The following is a 24,966-nucleotide window of genomic DNA, read 5'->3' on the forward strand; positions in this document are numbered from 1 at the left end:
TGCACTTCCTCAAACTTGTATAAATAAATGGTGCCCTGAATATCAACAAATTTGGACTATTTCAGATAAAGGTATTTTCTAACATAGAGATGTCTTCAACTAGGTTGTTTTGTCCTGGGGCCTGACTCTTCTCCCATTTACATTAGACTGACATCAACAAAACTCCTCTGAAGTCAGTGTCATTAACTATGATTTACTATAAATCATAAGCAATAGGAGAACGAGGTTACGTACTTCTAATAAAAGTAAAGAGGCAAATCATATAAAACTTTACAAGGTTCCCAGAAAATTAGAAGTTAATTACATGTTTCCATTCAGCAGGAGATAAGGAATGTGTATATGGTACCTTTCTTACTTTAGGTGCAAAAATAAAATTACTGTTACAATAAATTCTTTCTGCAGACTTCCATCTAATTTTTGTATTGCATCAGGCCCTCATTTCACTTCTTCCATAACTACATTTTGCATATGATCTGAAATAATGCAAAATGGGATACATTTTTACTTACATAAAACTCATACAAAACAGAAAGGAAGAAAACCACTGGATGCTAAGGTGCTTTGAGCAAATACTGTATTAAAATTAGTGTTTTGTTTTAAATATTTTAGTCTTTTCTGTAATTTAAACTTAAGCCAAAATCAGAAATGTCACTATTAAGTATTGTATTTGTGCAAACGCTCAGCACTGTGCAAGTTGTAGTACAAGAAACAGTCCTTGCTCCTTTGGCGTTTAGGAAGTTAGGGTTTTAATTAACCATGTGTATTTAGGCCTTTGGTTTTATCTTATGCAATAGAAATGTTAAGTCATCTTCACAATGGAGTGCTGGTGTGTGACTCGGGATTTAGGGTTCTATGAAAATACAAATAATAAAACAAAAAAACAAACATGAGAAAGTATACTTCTGAACTAGTCTATCTAGTTTTTAAAAAGTATTAAAGAGATGGACAATGAAAATAATTGTATACTGGATTATGTACAGTGTTACACTGACCCTCTATTTCAGTGGTTCTCAATCTATTTACCATGTGGGCCACATATGAAGCTTTTTGTGTGTTATATGGGTCACATCCACAAATATTTAGTTGTTGGCCTTCATGTTATGTAACTGAATGAGACGCTTTCATTTGACTGTTTCTTTTCAGTTCCGACCTGTACTTCATCAACTTCTGTCCTCTCCTCTTTACTAGGATTATCCCTTTAACAAAATCATCCCTTAAGGGATGTCTATCTAATTCGCATACTCCTCTATACCTGTCGGCTTTTCCCCAGCCCGTAGTCTAAGAACTCCTCTTCTACGACCTTTATAATTTTACAAGCCAGCAATCTGGTTCCTTTTTGGTTTAGGTGGAGCCCATCCTCCCTGTACAGGCTCCTCATTTCCCAAACAGTTCCCCAATTCAAAATAAACATAAATCCCTGCTAGGAACACCACAGTCTCATCCACTTATTGAGACTCTGCAGTTCTACCAGTCTAACTGGCCCTGCAAGCGGAACAGGAAACATTTCAGAGAATGCAACCATGGAGATCCTGGACTTCAATTTCTTACTTATCAGCCTAAATTTGGCCTCCAACACCTCTCTCATACCTTTCCCTACATCACTGGTACCTACATGTACCATGACCACCAGCTCCTCCCCAACACGTCATACAAGTCTGTCTAAATGTCCTGAGAAATCTACAAACTTCACACCAGGCAGGTAATTCACCATGCAGTTCTCCTGGCCATCACAAACCCAACTATATATATTTCTAATAATCATATCCTCCATTACTATTACCTATCTTCCTAACAACAGGGATCCCCCACCCCAGAGAGGTATCCTCAGAGCAAAAGGATAACATGACATCTTTTGGAAGGAGGGTCCCAACCATGGGATTGTTTCCCTCTACTCCCGCTTGATGCTCTCCTTCCCCAAGATATTGATCTTCCTCAACACAGAGGCTGTCAGGTGGGGAGAGGGGCTCAACACAGAGCAGGGGTGGGAATACTCCATTATATCCCAAAAAACCTCACCTATGTACTGGTATCCCTTAGCTTTTCCAGTTCAGCCACTCTGGTCTCAAGAGCCCGTACTCTGTCTCTGAGGGCCATGAACTGCTTTCACTGAATGCACACACACGCCACCTGCCCACAAGACAGGTAATCATACGTGCTACATTCACTGCAATAAAATGGATAGCCCTCACTCTGCTGCTGGACTTCTGCCTGCATTATTTTTTTTACTCTTGCTGGGGGCTTTTTGGTTGTTTGTTCTTTATCGGGAAGGAACATTTGGAGGGGAGGGGGAAAGGGGTCAGCTGGTGGACAGGAGAATGTTTATTAGGTATATCTGGCTCTCATGCTCCTGCTCTAAACTTCCTCGCAAAACTCCTCTTTGCTAGCTCCTTTGGTCTCTTACAAACTGGCTTTTTAAACTCCTGTTCTCCATGAGTTAGCCCTCGCCCTCACCCTCACCCTCCTTGTCAAAGGATCCTAAAGGAATTAGGGATCAAAGGATGGCAGGCTAGAGAGCTTCCTTAGGAAGTTCTCAGCTTTGCCTAGCGCACCGCTGGGCTCAGCATACAGCCCCCAAACAGACCACAGTATAAATGTCAATTAATCAGGCACACTGCAAGCAAGCAAGTGCACAAGACAGACAGACAACAAACTCACCAGAGGGTAAGAGGCACTCCTCTTTCACCTGGAGAACTCCCTTGCAAAACTCCCATTTGTTGCTCCTGTTCGCTTGCTAGACATGAGGAACATCGATTCTATAACAGTTATCTTCCTTCTTTCCACTTGATGAGATAAACCATGACAACCCCATCATCTGTTCTCAATAATGCACAATGAACCTAGAATTCCTCTCTGAAAACTAGGAGAGCACAACAAACTGTTTTCAACTCTACAGCATCAACTATGTATAGACACTGGACAAAATTCCGTCCTCAGATGTGGTTCTCATAAACTTCAATGGGAGAAATGCATGTGCATGCAAGAATAAAAAGAAGTCCACTAGCTTTTTGCTCACAACTCCTCTCCTTCATTTCAGAAGACAGAAGCTGTTGCAAAGGTTCACATCTATACCTGACAGGAATGCCTCTTTGCACGTATTAATTTGTTTTCCTTAAAAAAGCACATCTAAAATCTACAAATAAGCAAAGATTCCCTTCTTAAGTTTTGACCAGTTGTACTTTGACAAAAATAATTCTGCTTGACTTGACCAAACTCATACTGTAAATCACTGATCCTGTTAGAAACCATATAATACTAGGGACTTGTCAACACTTGAAACACTACATCTGCACCCCTGTAGTGCTTCAGTGTAGACACTACCTACACTGACGGGAGGGGTTGCTATCAGTAATCCACCTCCCTGAGAGGTGGTAGTTAGAGCAACAGAAGAATTATTCTGTCAACCTAGCGCTGCCTACAACAGGAGTTAAGTTAACTACCCCACTCAGGGGAGTGGATTTTTCACATCCCTGAGTGACAGTCAACCTGCCTTTTTAGTGTAGACCAAGTCTAGGTCTCCAACTTTTTACTCAAAATGCAACATCTATAACCTTCCTCATATATTCCTTTTTGATAGCTACAATTTGTCCAAACATAAATGTAATGAGAGTTCTTTAAACCATCTTTGGCAGAAATTTTGGAAATATTTTGGGCCTAGCCACTGAAAGACTGATGATTAATTTATTGGAGACAGACAGAGACCTCCAGCTGAAAAATCATGCTATGGATGCAGGATTCTGTAGTGTTAGGTATTGATAAAGTCACAGGCATTTCTTACTTTGAATTCAATTGGAAACTCTATAGTGGGAGGTCTTTCTTTCCCTGGAGCTACTCATGCTCAGAGGAGGCAGAAACTAATCTCAGACTTCAGAGTAGCAGCTGTATTAGTCTGTATCAAGAACAGGAGTATCAAACAAGAACAGGAGTACTTGTGGCACCTTAGAGACTAACAAATTTATTTGAGCATAAGCTTTCGTGGGCTACAGCCCACTTCATCAGATGCATAGAATGGAACATATATTAAGAAGATTACACACACACACACAGAGAGAGAACATGAAAAGGTGGAAGTTGCCATACCAACTCTAAGAGGCTAATTAATTAAGATGTGCTATTATCAGAAGGAGAAAAAAAAACTTCTGTAGCGATAATCAAGATGGCCCATTTCAGACAGTTGACAAGAAGGTGTGAGGATACTTAACATGGGGAAATTTAATCTAGCGGGAAGTGGCACAGGCCAAGGGATGTGCTGGCCACCCTTCCTGCAGCCCCCATTGGCCTGGAGCAGCGAGCCGCGGCCAGTTGGAGCCGTGATCAGCCAAACCTGCGGACGCAGCAAGTAAACAAACCAGCCCAGCCCCCCAGGGGCTTTCCCTGAACAAGCGGCGGCCCTAGTTTGAGAACAACTTGTATAGAAAACTTGATCTATGAAGAAAGGTTCAAAAAAACCTGGACACAGTTAATTTTGAGAAAAGACTGACTCTATAAAAGTCTTCAAATATGCTTAGGGCTCATATAAAGAGCATGGTGATCAACTGCTCTCCATGTCCACTGAAGGGGACAAGAAGTCCCTTAATCGGTAGCAAGGGAGATTTCGGTTACATATCAGGAAAAACTAACTATCAGAATAGCTAAGTTCTAGAACAAGCTTCCAAAGGAGCTTGCGGAATCCCCATCATTGGGGGTTATTAACAACAGCTTAGACAAACACCTCTTAGGGATGGTCTAAGAGGTATACTTGGTGCTGCCTCAGTGCAGGGGGCTGGACTAGATGACCTCTCAAAACCCTTTTTTTAAAACGCCAGCCTTGCTTTCTATTTTGGAGGACCCCCTAAAAGCTGCTTGTGGGCCCCCAGGGGCCCCTGGACCGCTGGTTGAGAAACTCTTGTCATAATCAACTAAATAATGCCTAGAACAGAAAAAGCACATGGCTAACTGTAACTGGCTTCCCCATTTTCTTTGTAAACTTCATGATAGAAACAAAACAGCCCACACAATTTCTGTGGCATTATCACACTTCTTGGGTTTGGCCTGCTGCCTTACCACACCCCTTGAGGCATGCTATCATCACCCAGAAATGCAGAATCTAGCATGTCTTATTTCTTAAGGGTATCATGTAGGGAGGGTATTAATAACCAAGAAAGGTGTACAACATTGCCTAAAATGATTATGCAAATGTAATTCCTAATGCATGTAGTTTGTTAATTTATAGTTTGCTTATGTTGACAAGTTACTAATTGACTAATCACATTTTAGACAGTAGCATTTTGTGTTATTCAAAATTAAGTCCATAAGAGCAATGTAGTTGGTTGTGATGCTGTTTGGCTTAGCAAATAAGCCTGTATATTGAAGAGCTGAGTGAATTCTATTAAACCTTGAGCATTATTGTCAACCACATTGTTCCAAAAATTTCAGTTAGACTCCCAAAATAAAAAAATGTGAGGGGTTCTTTTTATTTGCCTTCTAGTTTTCAAGCTTTTAGAGTATACTCTGGTCATCTGTTCAAGCTTCAGAAATTACTTTTTTTTTTTTTTAAATGAAAGTTGAGATTCATGTATTCACATGATTCCAGGAGCTGGGGCTTTAAAAAAACTACCAAATATCTCAGGAGTTGGCAAAACTACTTATGACACCACCCTCACCACTAATGCAGCAACAACAAACAAGATGAAAAGTCATCATAAGAGACAGGTTACCAATCTACAAACATGAGGTCTGAGCAAAGCCCATTGAAGTCAGTGAGAATCTTTCTGTTGGCTTCAATGGGCTTTGGGATCTGGCCCATGGTAAAGAATAATAAACTTAAAACAGTAAAGGAAGGGGAAGGGAGAGAGGTGTAGTTTCCAAAAATGTCTTCTGTGGGGAGAAAGCATAAAAGGAGAAGACTCAGAGGTAGAAGAACATAGGACTTTAGCTGAATATTTCAAAAGGAAGGCATTCTCTGAATACTACATCAACAGAATTTGTACCCAATTTCCATTTGGTTCAAATTATAACCCTTCAAGTAAACTCAGTTCTACAAAAATCTTCTGAAAGTACCTCACAACACACCCTTAATGTTGCTATGGGACATCCTGGTCTACACTGGGAATTTACATTGGTATAGCTACATCGCTCAAGGATGTGAAAAATCCACAGCCCCGAGAGAGATAACTATACTGACTTAACCCCATTGTAGACAATGCTATGTCAACAGAAGAATTCTTCTGTGGACCTAACCACCATCTCTTGGGGAGCTAGCTTGCCGATGGGAGACTCACTCCTGTTGGCACAGGCAGCATCTATGTTTAAGCACTGCAGCTGCCCGCTGTAGCATTTAACATTAGACATTCCCTGAAGCTAAGTATATTGCCCAAAACATCATTTTCTTCTAGAATGCGTATCTAATAATACTTTGCATGTTCTTTTCATTCATAGGCCATAAAGTGTTTCAGTCATTTATTTGTGTAATTTCTAGAGCTGAAGTTGCTGACCAATACATAAAGCATAATTTAATATATTTAGTAAATGATAATGAAAACCACTGCACATTTGTAAGAGTTTAACAGAAAAAATGCACTCTTAGACTTGAGAATGTATTAAATGCTCAGAACCTGGAACAGGTAGTTTTTTTATTCATTGCAAAGTCTAGGCCCTTCACCTATAAAAACACCACACACGCGTGTACTGCTATCTAAATAAAATCCATCATCCCCCGCAAGAAACCACCATACTCTCAGAACTGCAAAGATACACCACTACCACAAAACAATACTCAACAGTACCTGGCACACTTTCAGTGTAACTGGACATCAGCAACTTGTTCTATATAAATTTAAAAACATTTTCAAAGTTGTTTACAAACATGACTATAAATAGGGCATAGTGAAACAGTAAGCTATAGCGTAAACCCCAGGGAAATTGATAAGAGGAGAGAAGCAGGATGCAGATCACCAGGCTGAAGAGTTATTTGTACCCATACTCCCCAAAGTGGTCACCTGTTCTGGGTGCCTCAGTTATTAGGATGCTTTGAACCTGAATTTCAGACTGGTTGAGAATCCACAGCTACCCCCGAGGAGTTGTGGGTGCTCAGCAGCTCTGAAATTCAGGCCCGAGGTGTCAGATTGGGCACCTGCAACAGGTGGCCAAATCATGGCGGGGGCGCGGAAATCTTGATTTTAGCGCCTGGCACCAGGTAACAGATAACATTACAAGGAAAGGAGCTGCAGAGGCTTTCCCCAGACCTGGGGTGCCCCTGGCACAGCGCTGGGTAGAATCTAGCCCAGGCGCTGGGAGACGTAGGACCATGATCACACAGGCCCAGGTACATTAGCAGACATTCCTGCCACAGGGTGCAAGACTCAGAAACACACATAACCCTCCCCTTCTTTCCCCCATCCCCCCCCCCCAAAAAAAAAAAAGATGACTCGGCAGCCAGGCAATATATCCCTTGGGTCAATACCTCCACGGCCCCATGAGCTCCCTGCTAAGTTAGTCAGGCAATAGCCACACGCTGTTCGCTCGCCCTTGCTGGTGACTCACTCAAAGGCTCAGACACACGGGGCTGGACGCAGAGGTGTGCAAGGAAGGAAGGCGCAGCCTGGCCTGGTGGTGGCCAATTGACCCCAGTGGGCTGGCGTCCAGAGACAGGGAGGGGCGGGGGTTAGACACGGGGGAGAGGGGAGCTGCGCCGTCCTCTTTCCCCGACCACCGGCCACGGAGAGAGAGGAGCCGAGGCCTCTCGGCAGCCGCTCGGCTCTAGGGGACTAACCGAGCCGGGGGGGGGGGGGAAATGGCGCCGCCCGCCGCGGGGCCGGTTCCGCCACACATCGGCTGCGGCGCAGCCGCGCCTCCATCTTCTGTGTGGCGGCTCGCGCCCCTTCTGGTTGGGCGTCCGGCGGCGGTTGGAGCCCCGCGGGGGCGGGCCGCCGCCGCCGCCGCTTCCCACAGCCAGGGGTTTCCCCCTGCGCGCGGCGGCGTGGGTGGCGCGTTAGAGCAGCCCGCCGGGGAGCGGCGCGCTAGGGAATCCCCCAGAGGAGGCCCCCTCCCCCGTACATGCTCGGAGGTCCCCCCACCGATTTCAGAAGAGACCCTGGAGCCATCATGAGGCACTTCTAGAGGCATCCCTACAGCCCCCTCTCGGCACCTGCTTAGGAAGCCCCACGTATGTTGTGTTTACATTAGAAACTAAAAGGGGGCACCGATCCAAGACGCTAGGCCCCTTGCCATAAATTCAGATGCTTGTAGGTTTCTCTCCCCCTCCGCCCCCAGCAGACAGGAGAGGCCCTCTAGCAACCAGGCGCTGCTGCAGGTCCTGTGCCTGAGGCTTAGACCCTACAGAAGTGGTTTTCAACCTGTGGGCCCCGCCAGGGAGTGTCTAACTGGGAGCTCTGCAAGGTTGTTACCGGAGAACAGTGGCTTTCGATTTGTGATTTGCTGACCCCCTGCAGGGCCGCGGACTGCGCCTAAGATTTCCAGAGGGGTCTGCACCTCCGTTTGAAAATGTTTAGGGGTCTGAACATGAAAAAAGGTCAAAAACCACTGCCTCATGGCCACCAGGCACTACTGCGGGTCAGGTATCTGAGGCCTCGACCCTATAGTAGCTAGGCACTACAGCAGTTGGTGTATCTGAGGCTTAAACCCTACAGCAACCAAGCTGTACTGAAGGTAGTATATGTCAGGCTTTAAGGATGGGTCCCAGTGACTATGAACCAAAAATTAATCCAAAAATAATACGCACCCAACAGTGTGCAAAGGGTTCCCAAAGACACATAGCTCCATCTCAGAGTGATGCTTCACCTATGAGGGTTTGATGCAAGATCCTCTCTTCTGGGCAAGTTTAAATGTCCCAAAAAGTGGGTCTTCTGGTGAGTCTTGCCAGAAAACTGCTCCACAGCTTAATAGCTGTCCCCGTCAGGAAGGTTTTTGGGGATATTCAGCTAAGGTCTGGTTTATACATGGATTTTGTACCAGTATAACTATTTTGGTTGGAGGTGTGATACACCAGTAAAATATAATAGTTTGGACGCTGTTATTCTGGCATAAAGATGACATACCAATAGACCTTGTTCCCCTTCCTTTATGGGAATAAGCCATAGTGGTATAAGCCCACTTATACTGGTATAAACACAGCCATACTATGGAATTGTACTATTTTATACTGGTACAGTTGAAGCGGTACAACTTGTGTGTGTAGCCAAGGCCTAAATTTTCCCTCCAATTTCATCCCGTGACTCCTAATTATACCCTCTTATTAAACCCTAAACTCTGTCCTTGACATCTAGCCTGTTTCAAATACTTGCATACTGCTTCATGACCATTGCCGCTTCCAGGTGTCAATTAGCAAGATATATATATTTTAGCTCCTTTAACTTTTCCTCATATTTCCATCCCTCTGTCCTCTTCTCTGCACCTCCAAATACTTTGTGTTGCTTTTCTGTAAATTCCCTCCAGTGTCTCAACAACTTTCTAGTACAGGGAAAAGGGAAGCCAATTTTGTTACAGATTACTAGAATCAGAGTTACTTGGAAGCTGCCTATCTGCTATCCCAAATAATAGGTGATTTGTGACTGCTATGGACATGGCTAAGTGGCTACGTGCATGGGGTTATTCCTGTCACTCTACAATCCTGTGCAGAGTCTGTAAAATAGAATTAACAAAGATAACCAGAAAATATAAAATAAGAAAGTAATTATGTTTGTGATTTGGGCAGGGGGAGAGAGAATGTGTAAAAAAAGGCATGAAATGTTTTTTAAAGGCTTCTTTGGGATTGTGACTTCACAAGATTGTTAATCAAACAGTCTCTCTCTCTATAGATATAATTTTTTTTTGTCATCACCTATTTAACTAAAACTCTTGTACAGTTGGCAAACATGTAAAAATTTTACCAGGAACAATTCTCCTCAGAAACCAGTCTAGTGGCTGCACAACTGTATATGCATTACAGTAGATTTTAGGTTATTATTTTCTTTGAAGGGAGTGGGGCTAGCATTCAGCAAATTAATCCTTAAAGAGCCCCCAAATCCTGACTTATTTGAAATTTATCTTGAAGAAATGTTTCATCTTTTTTCCATAGCTCCATCATCATCATCCCCCATCCTCTTCCCTTCTGCCACCAATGGCATGCCCCAAAAGCACCCTCTCTTCCTGCTCCCTCCTATCAGTACCCTATCTGCCCCTTCTGTTTGCCTCCTTCCTATGTCTTTCCCCCCTTCTGTCCCATTTTGACCTCCTTCTCACATATCTTGGGGAGACTGGAAGATGTTACCACTCACAGCTAGCCAGCTGAGTGATCTCAACATCCCTTCCTTCCTGCTGGTGCCTACAATTGCAGAGGAAGAGTTGAGAGCAGCCCAAGCACTGACAATACCACAGTTGCAAAAGGCCAGCATTGCTGGTGGTGGTGGTGGTTTTTTAGAGCAACAGAGTTACAGCAGAGAAGCTGAGACACTGACAGGGACTGTTCCCTCCCATGATAGATTTACAAATACCTAAACAACCCCTGCCAAATCAGGACTATAGGCATTTTTGTCAAGTATTCTCCTGAAAAAGAAAAAAAAAATCTGTCAAGATGAAAAAGATTTAGCAGTCTTCCCCAATCCTTGACTTCCATTGGAAGCTTTTACTTCAGTTCTGTAGTCCTCAGTTGAGTCCTGGGGAAATATACAGAGAAGGCAAGAATTAATATTCCTGATAATTCTAATATATAAATCAAGCAATATATACTGGAATGAATGAGCATGCCCAATGGGAACTACTTGTTTCCAGAATCCTGAGCAGTCTCAGTGTCACTTGAGTGCTTGTGCAGTTAAAAGTACTATGCTTGCTGTTGGGCAAGTCTCTTGAGTTCTTACTAAACTTCACAGAGACTTAAAATAATTTCAGGCTTTCTTTATGCATCATGAAGAACCAAAAAAGGATACAAACATCGTTTCCCTTGGCAGGTCACCTTTAAGATACATAAGTCATTATGAAATGTCTCATTGCTTTCACAAACTCGAGTCTGCTGAAACTATAACACACACAAAGTTTTACTTTTGAATAAGCCTGATTTTCTCTGTCATTTGTTTTCACTTTTATTGCTCTGCAGAACATAAAAAGTAAGAAAAAGATTTTATTTTTCCCCTACATAGCATATAATTTACATCAGTCATCCCAAAAGGTCAGTACCACTAGGGTGTCATTGAAGCACAATGAATATAAAGTAATGTAGATCTTGCCAGAGTGGATGGACATAACTTCTTAGGGAAAGAGAGAGTTTCCAAAGCATGTGGGGAAAACACAACGGGAGACCGAGTGAATTCATCACGCCACAAAAATGTCTCCATCCCGTCGACAAAGTCATTAAAGGAAAATGAACCATTGTTGCTCTAGACGTTCGCATTCCTTTGGCACAGTAATTTCAGTACAGAAGCATTGGTGCAAAGAGATTTTGCACACATTGGAGAAAAAAATATTTTTAAAAGTAATTTTTAAAAAGATAGTGTCCAGAATATGTAATAAAAGAAATCCTCCATGTTCCAAAGAGGAGCCGGAGTCTCTACAGAAGTCACAACTAATAAGGAACTATCTGCAGTAGGACAGAGTGGTCTCTTTTCCTCCTGCCAACAAGTCAAACCAAATAGCAATATGGACAATTCTTTTCGAATGACCCACAAATTATGTCCTCCTTTAATTATACAAACGTTTCTACCTTTTGCTGAACCATGATGGTCCTCATTTTAAAGATGCCTTATAGAGGGGTTCTTCCCCCCCTTTTTTTGTAACTTACTTTGTTTGTTTTCACTAATGCTTTACAGTCTCCGTAGAAACAATCTGGGAGGAATGTGGGGATTAGAGCAGTTTGCTGTATTCAGTTTTATTTAATTTTCTGGCAAAGGGTGTCCAAATTATAGAAAAATGTCACATGTGTTTGCAGTCAATTATAGCATATATCAGTTTCAGGTGCTAAGTTTTACTTTTAAATACAGATTTTTCTCATCATAGGAACACTACTTTAAAGGAAGAATGGCCAACATGCAATGTATAATATCAAAGGTAGTTCTAGAAAGCTGCAGCAGAATTGTTCATGTATGTGTCCCTTTATACATCAGCAGTTCCACAGTAAGGTAGAGTTCTCTGAATTGACAGACTGGTGGAAAGAGAAACATGCAAACTAAGCCATCGTCTTAATTATCAAAGCCTCATAGGACTGTGTTACAGTGGAAGCCACTTTTGTTTCACCAGTTGCTTTGAAAAGAATAAGAGACAAATCATTAAACCATTTTTAAACACCTGCACTAAGAGAAAGTTACCTTTAAAAGATGCATTAGAGCAGAGAATTTACATAAACTGAACAGAGTGCAGGGGAGGGGGAAGGAGGGGAAACATATGCCAGCGAACATCAATTCACACCTGCTAACTACTACAAATAAATTTGTAGACAACAGCAAGCATGCTGCTTATCCATCATTTACAGTCACTGAAGTGCAGTGAGCTAAATCCACTCCCTGGCAATTGTCCCAATTAACTGGGCATGCTGTTTATTAGGGTGCTGATTAAAGTGTACTCTATAATATAACAGGTATGTAGTTGCCAACTCTTATTCGCTTCTGATTCATATGGATAAAATCACAAGAGCAGCCCAGAACGATGTGAAAATAATGGTGCATTTTGTGCCAAAAAAGGAATAAAGGATGGAAACTAAAGATCTGGAGCAATTTGGAGGAAACTAAAGATTTGGAGAGTCAGCATCCGATGAAGTGAGTTGTAGCTCACAAAAGCTTATGCTCAAATAAATGTGTTAGTCTCTAAGGTGCCACAAGTACTCCTTTTCTTTTTGCGAATACAGACTAACACGGCTGCTACTCTGAAACCTAGAATTAGGTAGTACAACATGTTATTATGACAGATCGGTAGTGTTGTGTGATCCAGATATGACTTAGAGCCTCAATTGGTATTTACATACATATCATACACCCTCCCTTCTATCAGCCCACATGCCAAATACATACACATAAGCAACATACTAATGCAGTGGAAACAAATAGCAAAAGCTACAGTTGCAGTTGTAGTCCAGACTGACACTGTTGATCTCATGGAATCCACTGGAGGCAAGGGCATGCAGAGACCTATTGCTTATGCACTGCCACCTGCTCCTTTCCCCTAACTAGCTCCCTGCCACTCCTCAGCTCAGACCAGATGTACTTGCACAAGATGTACTGTCATGGTCTCCACAGACAGTTCAATGTGGGGAACTTAGAGGGGTGCTGGAACAATTTTTATAGTGGGGGTGCTGATGAAGGAAACCACCTATGTGGTGTTTGTTATTACTATTTTAAGCCAAGGGGTGCAGTAGCACCCCTAATTCCAGCACCACTGGGAACTTGTGTACATTACAGTATACTTAATCTGAAGTAAGGACTTATCTACAACTTGGAGTTAGCCACAATTAAGTTAATAGTGGCCAACAACCAATATCGCTGCACCAGTGCAAACAAATAATCATCATTTGCCCCAACTGAGTATAGTGTTCCAAGCAAATGTAGCTTTCCTTGTTTTCACTGGTGCAGTTGTACCAGCGGCTGACTCCCAAGTACAGACAAAGCCTAACTTGCTCTGATTTGCCCCAAAGATTTACAAATCTGCTCAACCTCCTGATTCTAGCTGCTTCCTGAACTGGTCTCACCAAGGTGCTGCAATTTCCTGATTTGGAATGCCAAGAAGACACTCTAGATTGTATCTCTAGGGTTGGAACTACTCTAGAGAGATCTCTATGATTAAAGAGCCCCAACCAGGAGGGGTCAAACATTGAAGAATAAAGCCTGGTACGTAGTCCCCCTACTTGCTCATACGTTTGGAGCTATGACTAAAGAAAAAGTGGAATGCTGTAGCTAAACTGTGAGCAATAATCAAGCAGCACCACCCAGGGCTTCCTAGCTAGGGAGGAGCAAACATAGCCAGCCAAAGTTCCTTCCAACCACAGAGCATGGAGCAGCCCGAGCTAGGAGCCCAGCTAGGAGATGTGCCAAAGTCAGCCAGAAGCATAGCAATTACTATAATAACAATTTAAGTTCTGGTAATCAAGACATTTGCTGTCTTTTATGTACATGAAGTAAAATATATTAATCAAATGTACAAATTAGAACATAATGTAGATTGAACAAAACTTTCAGATTTCAGACTCTTCAGCCTTAAAAAATAGGGATTTGGGGACAGACTTTGCACCTGAGAGCAGCAGGACTCTGAGCCCTTGTCACTCCCAACTCATGTATCTGGCTTGCTATAGACGCTGGTTGTGGGCCTGTGATGGGTAGGGAGAATAAGCCAAAGAACTCAGCTCTCCTCTTCTCACAGAAGCAGGGTCATAATAAAGCCCTATTACTTCTTTCTGGCCTGTATTTAGTATAATGAAAATTTCCAGAATTAAGCACATTCAAAACAGTAATTTTTGGAAGTACAGGAACAGTGCTGAGAAGTTGCATCAAATTACTCCTGGGCTTCAGAGTAAATAACATCAGCCACAAGTTGCTAAGGATTTAATTTCCTCAGCGTCCTGAAACAAATTAATGTTACTTGACCATGCAGAGGAGAGAGAACGCTGAGTCTACAGCCTCATCTTCCCAAAACATTTATTTCTTTAATTCTGATGTCAGATGGTGGTCTGTGTCCATTACATTTCAGATAAAAATGCGTTGATTATCTTTGATTGTGACAATCAATTTTTTTCCTCGATAAATGTGTAAATATTTAGGGCCAAATTCCACCATTAAATATAAGAATACAGCTCTCCTTGACTTCACAAAGAGTTGTACATGTATATCTTAGGGCATAACTTGTCCCTTATGTTTTAGATTTCAGCACTAAGCTTCCAGTGTAAAGTACCCTGTGGACTATAATGCACAGCATGCTATTATACATTTCTGCCTTTCTTTTGGATATAAATCACTGTCTTTAACAAAGCTCCTGAGAATATTCTTCTCTCTTTTCTAAACAGTCTTGCTTTTGTTTACAAGGTGCTCCTCACTTATAGAGCTTTGATCATTTATGTGACTGGGAAACAGAATAGGATACATTTTATTTCTGTGCTACTCCTCCCCCATTTCCATTCTGCCAGTTTCAATTCAGCACCATGGTACAATGGTAATGGGCACTTTAGAAATGCTGTTGAACAGATTAGATGAATAGATTAGATTAGATAAAGTATAATTTTAAAATTGTGAACAGGTCAAAGTGTTGATTTAAATCTATCAATATCTGCTTTGTTTGGGATCGACTACATGAGATGCCCCATCTCCTTTCTCATGAACCAGTGTAATAGCTGATATCAGTTGAGGTATTTTTACTGACAGGCTCCACAGACTTGAGGCAGGGCATAGGCAGTCGAGAACTCTAGATTGTGGAATATTTTCTCCTCTGTTCTTCCATCTGCTCTATATTATCAAGGAATTTACGCCATATTTGTCACAGATTAACTGAGGGCCTATGGTTCCTCAGAGACCAATTATTTTGGTCTTCAGGGCATGACGTAAGGCTCACCTATTCGCTCAGGCATTTGGGGCTGAGGAAGTGAAGAATGAGTACAAGAAGTTTATGGGGCTATGTTGTATAAACACTGTGGTCCATATAGTGGGTTGTTCTGTCTCTGACAGAGGCTGGTATCCAATGCTACAGAGGAAGGTGGAAAAAATCCCATAGAGAATAATTCTGCAATAAACTGCCACACTGGATATTTCTTCCTAATCTTCATAAATTGGTGGTTGACTTATGCTGTGAAGCATAAGGCTTTATATATCCTTTAAAAATTTTTAGTCTTATTTGATGTAACTGTGGATATTCTCATTATCTTAAATATTGACTTTCAGGGCAGCTGAAGCTTAGTAGAGATTTGAAAGTATGCAGGTCTTGATGGTGACTAAAGTTAATGGAAAGATTTGGAGGGATTATTCATGAGGCTAGCTACTTGTTCTAGATATTTCCTTATTTATTTCTGGTGATAATTTGTTTCAAAACTATCTAGACTCCTAAATAGATGCTTGTATATGTTTAGACTTCTACGGATGGAATTTTCAATGGGAGTTGGGGCTCCTAACTCCCTTAGCTTTCTTTAAAAATCCCAGCCTAAATAAATATATAAGTAAAATATAAATGTCTAATCTGTTTTTAAATCTTACTCAGCTCCTGGCCTCAAGGATGTTTGATGTCAATGAGTTCCACGGGTTGATTATGTGTTATGTATAAAAGAAAAAAATCATCTTGTATCAGTTTTTAAAGTGTTGCCTTTCAATTTCATTGACTGTCCCCTTGCTCTTGTGTTAGCTTAGCTTTGCCACAATAGCAACACCAAATGCAAAAAGGAAAACTCTCATCATGACCCACTTCTTCCATGATGCTTTCAAGAAACTGGCCAACTAATAATGAACAGGCTGAGAGGTAGTAGGGTCTGGTTGATGTGAATTTAATAAAAACAAAAACAAATCCCAATATATATACAAAAATGTATATGATATGTATCAAAACTGTAGATGCTGAGATTGTATCCTTCTAACCTACACTGTGTATATTGCCTGCCTTAAATCATAAGCTCCTTGGTGCCGGGACTGTCTTCCACGTGTGTGTATGTGTGTGTGGGTACATCACCCTAGCACATTGTGGCCTGTGTATGTGTGTCTGTGTGTGTGTGTGTGTGTGAACTTGCCTAGCACATTGTGGCCACTACTAGAATTCAAACAATAAATAATATCCAAGAACCCGGTGTGGGGGAAGAGGCAGGACATAGAAAGAGCAGGAGCAAGAAACAGAAAGAAAAAGAAGAAACACTAGTGGCAAGATAAAGGGGAAAAAATCTGACAGGCTGTTGGAACAGTGGAATAAAATCATGCTAGACTTTGAAATAGCCACTTAGTGTTCTTTGGTTCCCAGTGGAAGGAGCTCAGGAGACTACAGTGATGAGTGCAAGTCCGAAAACCTAGATGAATAGTGTGCTGATCATGGAGAAGACAAATGGGTCAATGGAAGAGGTCATTGGTCTAATCTGATATGGCAAATCATCTGCTCCTTCAGCATTTTCACACTGAGAATTCCCAGGGCTTTCAGTGGGAGTTAACACATGAAAGGGCTCCAGGATTAAATATAAATTATGAATATTATCTTTATATGCTAAATAATAAATTACATTGATGATCATCTAGTCTGATCTCTGGTATAACATAGGCCATAACATTTGACCCAATAATCCCTGCATCAAGCCTGATAATATTTGGTTGAACCAGGGCAGTGTTTTTTTACCTTTTTTTCATTTGTGGACCTCTAAAAAATTTCAAATGGAGGTGTGAACCTCTTTGGAAATAGTAGTTGAAAATCACTGTTCTATGGTAACGACAACCTTTCACTGACCCCTTAGACATAGTCTGTGGGTCTGTGAACCACAGTTTGAAAACCACTGAACTAGGAGATATAATTTAGAAAGACATTAGAAAGTCTTGATTTGAAGATTCAACTGTTGAAGAGTCTACTACTTAACTTGTGTTCCGGCATACAATATTTATGTATATGCTAAATCATAATGTATTAAACCCCGCTAATAATTGTTAAGCAGCTGATATACTCTAAGTATACAAAAGCATGGAAATTCAGAGTTAATGCTGACATTGCAGACTTAACACTGTTGCAGTTTCACTCAGTTGTACCTTTACTAGTGCTGATATTTTGGAATAGCAAGGCTGTTCGTATCCTGGGAAAATTAACTGTTTTTCACAACTGATGTTAAAACCTGTCCTTTCTCCACACTTGTTCAAATGGTGTTGAAAACAGTTTTGCTGCTGGTGTGAACAAGGTCAGCTGACTTGAACACCCATTGTAACAAACTGCTCTGTACACCTTGAGCCAAATCCCACTTGTGTTATTTCAGGCAAGTGGTCCCAAAGGCTCTCATCAAGTATGATTTACTACAGCAAGGGATAACTCAGTTGACATTGTCCACGCTAGCAGGGCAACCATTTTCAACATTACTTGTGGTGGGCCTCGGGTGGGAAACTGTTTTTAACACCACTTTATCAAAAATGGCTCATTTTCCAAGAGCAGACAAAGCCCAAATGACATTAAATACCATATTTGCTGAAATACAATGGGGTGAGGTAAGGATAGAGGCTCATCACCCAACATTCTAGCCTTAACTCTGAACTTCCTTGTTTTACATTCAAAATCCCTGACTCTCAAGTAGATTTTTCTGGTTAACTGCATTGGTAATTTCTTGTATTATAATGACAATATGAAGAAAACAAACATCAGAACATCCTTACTGAATCAGACCAATGGCTCATCTAACCCAGTATCCTGTCTTCCGACAGTGGCTGGAGCCAGACGCTTCAGTGGGAGTGAACAGAACAGGGCAATTTATCAAGTGATCCATCCCCTGTTGTCCATTCCCAGCTTCTAGCAGTCAGAGGTTTAGGTAAATCACCCTTGGCAGCTGACCAACCCTCCACGTTGAGTTGTAACACACATAGAGTTGGACCAACAACATAGAAGTCACCAGGCTGCACGTTGGGGTAGTCGGTGATGATAGTGCCGGGATTCGTTGAGCTGGTGTTCGTGGAATTCAGCTCGCTGGTTGGATCATTACCTTCCCTGACTGCTGTCAGGTACTGGTAGGTGGCATGACAAGAACGCTGATCCATTGCCCCCAAACCATCAGCTGCACGTTTGCCATCACGTCACCCATTATGGTCTCATCCAATCTCTGGGGCCTTCGTGACAGCCCTTTGTGCAGCTGTGGTACAACACAGACGATGACACACATTGTCGATGAATGCCTGCTGACTAGGTTCAGCAGTGGCCTACAAGAACTGCATCATGCCTCTGAAGATGCCATTGCTTGGCTAGATGACTGTGCACATGCTAAATAAGAGGTTTAGGGACACCCAGTGTATGGATTTGCATCCCTGACCATCTGGCTAAAAGCCATTGATTGACCTATCCTCCATGAACTTCTCTTATTCTTTTTTGAACCCAGTTATATTTTTGGCCTTTACAACATACCCTGGCAATCCACAGGTTGACTGTGCATCATGTAAAGAAGTACTTCCTTATGTTAGTTTTAAACTGCCTACATGTATTATATGAGAAAGACTTCATCGATGGGAAGAGCCTGATTCTCCTCTCACACTACTGTAAATTAGGAGTACCGTCACTGACGTCAACAGAATTATCCTGGTGTAAAATAGGTGTAAGTCAGAAGTACTGCTATCCTTAATAGTTCTGAAAAGTCTGTCATGGAAATACCTGTTAAAATAACTAATTTGAAAAATATTTAATCACTTGATTTCAATGACTGTTTTGAGCAATTACATCTCATTGCATCCTATAATGAAATTCAGGTGGGAGAATGCCTAGTGAGCAGAACACAAGTCTAGGAACTAGGAGAACAGAAAATCGTCCCCAGATCTAACTAACTCACTGTGACCATGAGCAAGCAACTTACCTTCTGTATCTGTCAGTTTCCCCATATGTAACTGGCGTTGATAATATTTACTTACCTGACAAGGGTGTTTTGAGGCTTAATTAATTTTCATTATGAGACCTATCTATTTATCTATCTCTAATCTATAAAAGGCCTTAATCACTGTAGCATTAAGCTGTGACTAGCACTCTGGTTTTTATATAAAGACAACATATTACTGAAAAGAATTAGTATTGCATCTGTCTGGTTAGCCACTGAACATCTTTTTTCCCTTTCTGAATCAGTATGGATGAGCCATAACCCATCAACAAGCTTGTGATAAATATATGTCAAAAATGGCTTTGGTTTTTCAGATCTGTCTGTCTAACAGGATTTTATACTACCCATCCATTGTTGCAGTATCTAAATGTCTTCCACATAAAGTCAATAGCAATAGTGAAACTCCTAGTGGACTTCAACTAGTGACCAAACAAGCATGACTCAGAGAGCATATGGATTTCTAACCAGGAAAGGAGTTTGTTTACGTCCTGCAGCTCACACAAATTTCCTTAGCAAAAATATAGGTGGCGATATGCATGTGGTGTTTAGCAAGTAGAGTTTTTTATTGTCATTTCCTTCAATTGTCAAAAAGAGTTGGAACACAATTTTCTCACAATTAAAATGACCCACGAATTATAGCTTTTTAAATCAGAGCAAATATATACAGCAGCAAAACCACACAAACACTCTGCAACAATCTAGATACAGAAATGCAGAAATATGAGTGTATATGCAGAATAACCACAAGTGGTAAATGCTTAAAGGCTTGACTGTCACTCTTACACTGAGTAGTACGCTATTCTGTCAAAATTCCTATCTAAACCAATGGGACTACTCAGAGAGTAAGATATTACACCATATGAATAAGGGTGGTAGAATCTGACCATTACTGATTAAACCCTATAGTGTAATGGACCTTATCTATACTGGTATATATTCTGATACTTTTTTAAAATGTGAATTATTTATTCAGTGGATTATATTAGCTCTTTGGGAAAGGATACCTTGGCCTGAATTTTTTAAACAAACCTTTCAAATTGCACCTGCAGTTTTTTGCGTGACAATTTTTTGCACATGCAGAAATTCAGATTTGTTTGGGAAATGGAAGTTGCAAAACAACTGCTGGTTGTAAGGTACAAAAGCATAAATCCAAAACATTCTGCACCAAACATGTAGACATGAATAATTTGGGTACAATTTTAGAGTGCATAGATGCTGCTTTGAAATATAGATACTTAGAGGCCAAATGTTCAACACTTAGATTGGTGAGCACTTATTCACACAAATAGACTCATTGAAATCAACCAACCTGCTCACATAAATAAGTGCTCATCAGCATGAATAAAGGTTGCCATTATTATTTTTTAGGATATATCAACCAAAGCTCCCAGTAGGGCAAATCATGCCAATCCCAAGCTACTGAGGGAGGGGAATAGGGGACAGTTCAAGGGTACTCCAGGAACAGAGCAGGGGCAAAGTTGCTGGATATCCTCCATCACAAGGGGAAGCATAATAGCAATGGGGACTACCGTGGTTCTATAACAGCAGCTGAAAGTGGCTCTGCTTCTGCTTCACAATCTAGGAGTCATCTCTCACTGCACAGCCCCTACTATTATTAACTGATATTTCACACCAGTCCCATAGAAATAGAATCTCCTTTGCATCTTTCTTTCAAGGGTTAATGACTTGGGGGTTTAAGTATCTGAGTTTCATTGAAGGGCCTGATCTACATCTGAAGCAGACAGCTTGCAAATTATCTTTTTGAAAAATACATCTATTACTGAGTTATGAAAGTGCTAAATGAGTAAAGTGTCCTAAATTAGTAAAACTATTTTTTCTTCTAGTTTTGTAACTTAAAAACAGCTCACTTAAAAAAAAATCTGTATAAAATTTGACTTCTGGACTGAGACATTGTATGCCAGATTTCAGTCTGAAAGGAATTTTTATGGCTGAGTTATAAACTTCTGAAAGCAAGGTTGAAAACTGAACTACTGACAGTCATTCTGATAATATTTTTCAAACTATTAGGGATTAGGATGAGCCCTTTATGGAGGGATAAATTATCCCACATCTGCCTGCTGAGGGGTTTCTTGTACCTTATTCTGAAGCATCTGGTGCAGACCACTGTTGGAAACAGGACATTGGACTAGATGGACCATAGGTCTGATATAGTCTAACAATTCCTATGGAACCTTTCAATAATTTAGTTGCAAGTCACTAAGTCTCTACTGGTATGTGCAAAAAATTATTTTCAGAAGCTTGTAATTAAACCAAGCTTGAGTATATTCTCACAGGGATATCAAAAAGCATTTCACTGACTGCAGGGTGAACCCCAGTAAAATTTCAAATTACTTCTCCCAAATATGCATGTGTTAGAGCTCCTCACCATGATGGTCGGGAGAATTTTTTGACAATTGAAAACAATGTGTTGTCTTCTAACATCATTCTCGGAAATGGATGAACTGTTCTTGTGGAAACTTTCCAAAAAATTCTGCCTGAGGGACACCCCCAGCATGGAAAATTTCAGCCCAAATGAACTTTAAAATTTGGCAAAGTTATAGGCAACTGAAAACCGGTCTTATAATGGAGAAAGTTAGGCTATCGGTGTTGCTGCCAGCTTCATTTATAATATTTTGTTTATTTTTTGCTCTTTATTACAAGGGACATTCACATGGAAACAGAATCTCTTATGCTGTTGTCACTGGTTTTTTGGCTTCTTTCTGTGTTGACGTTGCTATCCTCTTGACGTCATCTCCACTGTGATCCACAAAGGACTTGAACCTGAAAGATTCTGAGCATTCTGGCCTCCATCCAGCAAAGCACTTAAGCACATACTTTACTTGAAGCACACAGGTGCTTTCCTATATTCAGACCAGTGTTCAGCATTTTGGAGGATCAAGACACGCTATAAGTGTGATGTCATAAACAAAATTACAAGATAGTTTCTAAGGTTTGGCCTGGACTGTGCTCCCTGCATCATTGGGGAGAAGTTTGAGTGGGGGGATCAGAGGTAGTAAAACCTTTGCAGTTCCCTAAACCTGGAAACAGCAATGAGCTCATTTAGTATATACCTTGTGTGCACTTTACCCCACACTTTCATTATCATGAGCTTTATTTTCATATTTCATCCCTGCAATGTATCACCCAATAGGAATCAGTATTGCCAAGTCTTGCAATTTTATCACAGGTCTCACATTATTTGGTGTTTTTCCTAAAGCCCCAGCTGCTGAAATCATGTTATTAACTAAGAATCTCAGTTTTAATTTTTCTCCCCTAAAAGTACATTTCCAGTCCTCTTGGTGGTGGAGAAAAGTTTTAAAACAGTAATCCTAAAGTTTTAAAATAGTAAAATGTTCCAACATAACAGGAAAAATAAAAAGAATCCAAAGTTTATTATTTTGAAATCTCGTGTTTTTTAGGAAATCTCTTTTTTTTTGGAGGGGGGGCTGACTCATGGTTTTGAATGCTTGTGGTTCTGATACTAAAAACAATCCCTCTCCCCCTCCCGAGTCTAATTATCTTTAGTCTCACAGTATCTCCTGTGTGAGCTTTATGGAGCTTGTATCTGACTGGAGTGAACTTCATTAGACTCTTAAAAACCAGCATACAAAATTTAAGAACTCTGCAAGATGCTCAATGTATACACATAAACCCTTTTTAATTACTAACAATTACACCTCCAACTCTCCCTGAAATTAGTCTGAGGCACTAGTCCTCACTGTCATCAAACTGTGAAGTTTCTTTCTCAATCTGTTGGGGTTTTTTTTAAATACATGAACAAAAAAAAGTTAGGAAAATGTGAACCCTAATTTTGTTTAATCCTCATAGCTCTAAAATAATTTGTCCAATTTTTCTGAAGCTTTCCAGAAAAGTTCTACCTTGGCAATAAAATCAGGATGTAGAATTTCAGATGGATTTATTTATTCACAGAGAATTTGTGAGAAGGATCAATGGGGCGGAGGGATAGCAAAATTGTCCTTGTTATGGAAAGCCAGTTTAATCCTCAACTCTCCATAATTGTATTGGGGAGGAGGGGCGTTGTTTGTTTTGGACCAAGGAAAGCAACAGTATGTTTTACATGACACAGAGTGACCAAATTAAAAATTTCTGTAATCCAAATCCAGAGCTCAGACTTTGTCCTCCAGACAGAAAACACAGTCCATACTTGTTCTTTGATATGTTATTATAAGTTAATAGTTAGGGCCACAATCCTCCACTATGACAGGTTTCAGAGTAGCAGCCGTGTTAGTCTGTATTCGCAAAAAGAAAAGGAGTACTTGTGGCACCTTAGAGACTAACAAATTTATTAGAGCATAAGCTTTTGTGAGCTACAGCTCACTTCATCGGACGCATCCGATGAAGTGAGCTGTAGCTCACGAAAGCTTATGCTCTAATAAATTTGTTAGTCGCTAAGGTGCCACAAGTACTCCTTTTCTTTTTGCGAATTCTCCACTAGAATCTACTAATGTGGCTGTTTAATCTTTTATCCTCATTGGAAAAAAAGGGAACTCCAGGAGGGCACCTAGTGGATCCTGAAGCAGGATTGAAACCTAGGTTTGGAACAACCCTTTTCTGAACAAGTAGAAAACAAACTGGAGGTGGGGGACGGGAACCCAGTCTTTGACAATTATCTACATTTTTTTCAGTTTATGTGCATTTTAGAGCTGTTGAGAAGCCAACATCTATTCTGTTCAAACTTTCAGAGAGCAACTGAGCCTAATAAAGTCAATAGGAGTAAGATCACAATATTTTTCATTATTGATGCAGCTGATTTATTATTATCAACAAAGAAAACTTACTAATAATACTTTGCACTAACAAAGCCCCTTTCATCTTTGGATTTCAAATGACTTCATGACAATAAGAAAAGGAGTACTTGTGGCACCTTAGAGACTAACAAATTTATTTGACCATAAGCTGTAGCTCACAAAAGCTTATGCTCAAATAAATTTGTTAGTCTCTAAGGTGCTGCAAGTACTCCTTTTCTTTTTGCAAATACAGACTAACACGGCAGCTACTCTGATTCATGACAATAATGATTTAAATCTCACAACTGGGTGTTGTGAGACTTAAATAACTCACTCACTTGGGTGGTAAGGTAACTATTGTTATCCCAATTCTGTGCACGGGTAAACTGAAGCACAGAGATGTTAAGTGACTTGCCAGTTGCTAAGGTCACACAGTGAGTAAATGGCAATCCCTCAATAGAACCCAAGAATCCCAACTAACAGTCATCTCTTCCTACCAATAGAAAATAATGTGTGAAACAATAATGTTATAGATGTCAATCAATTGTTGTTTTATATACTCATTTTCTATTCTGTCTTTCAGACTTGACAGTCTACGGTACTGCCAGAAACTGTATACACTATACAAACAGTGTACGGTGCTGAGATATAAAATGCTTACAGCACATTTCAGGATAGTATAGAATTTTCTTGCATTTCAGTCATAAATCAATGGGACAGGGACATGATAGCTAAAATAAAGAGACTGAAGGAGTCTATGTACTC

The 24,966-nt window shown here is 40.7% G+C and overlaps 2 protein-coding genes across 2 annotated transcripts in view; one reads left to right on the plus strand and one right to left on the minus strand.

Annotated features, from left to right (window-relative positions):
• Positions 1–7,741, minus strand: part of SUPT3H (SPT3 homolog, SAGA and STAGA complex component) — a 475,057-nt gene extending 467,316 nt beyond the window's left edge. Inside the window, 2 exon segments of the mRNA XM_043510132.1 lie at positions 6,762–6,801; positions 7,519–7,741. The gene's annotated coding sequence lies outside the window, so the exon portion shown is untranslated.
• RUNX2 (RUNX family transcription factor 2) overlaps positions 1–24,966 on the plus strand; it is a 211,331-nt gene that overhangs the window by 54,789 nt on the left and 131,576 nt on the right. The gene's annotated exons all lie outside the window — the stretch shown is intronic.

This window comes from Dermochelys coriacea, chromosome 3, assembly GCF_009764565.3.
Source record: "Dermochelys coriacea isolate rDerCor1 chromosome 3, rDerCor1.pri.v4, whole genome shotgun sequence".
Lineage (NCBI taxonomy): Eukaryota > Metazoa > Chordata > Testudines > Dermochelyidae > Dermochelys > Dermochelys coriacea.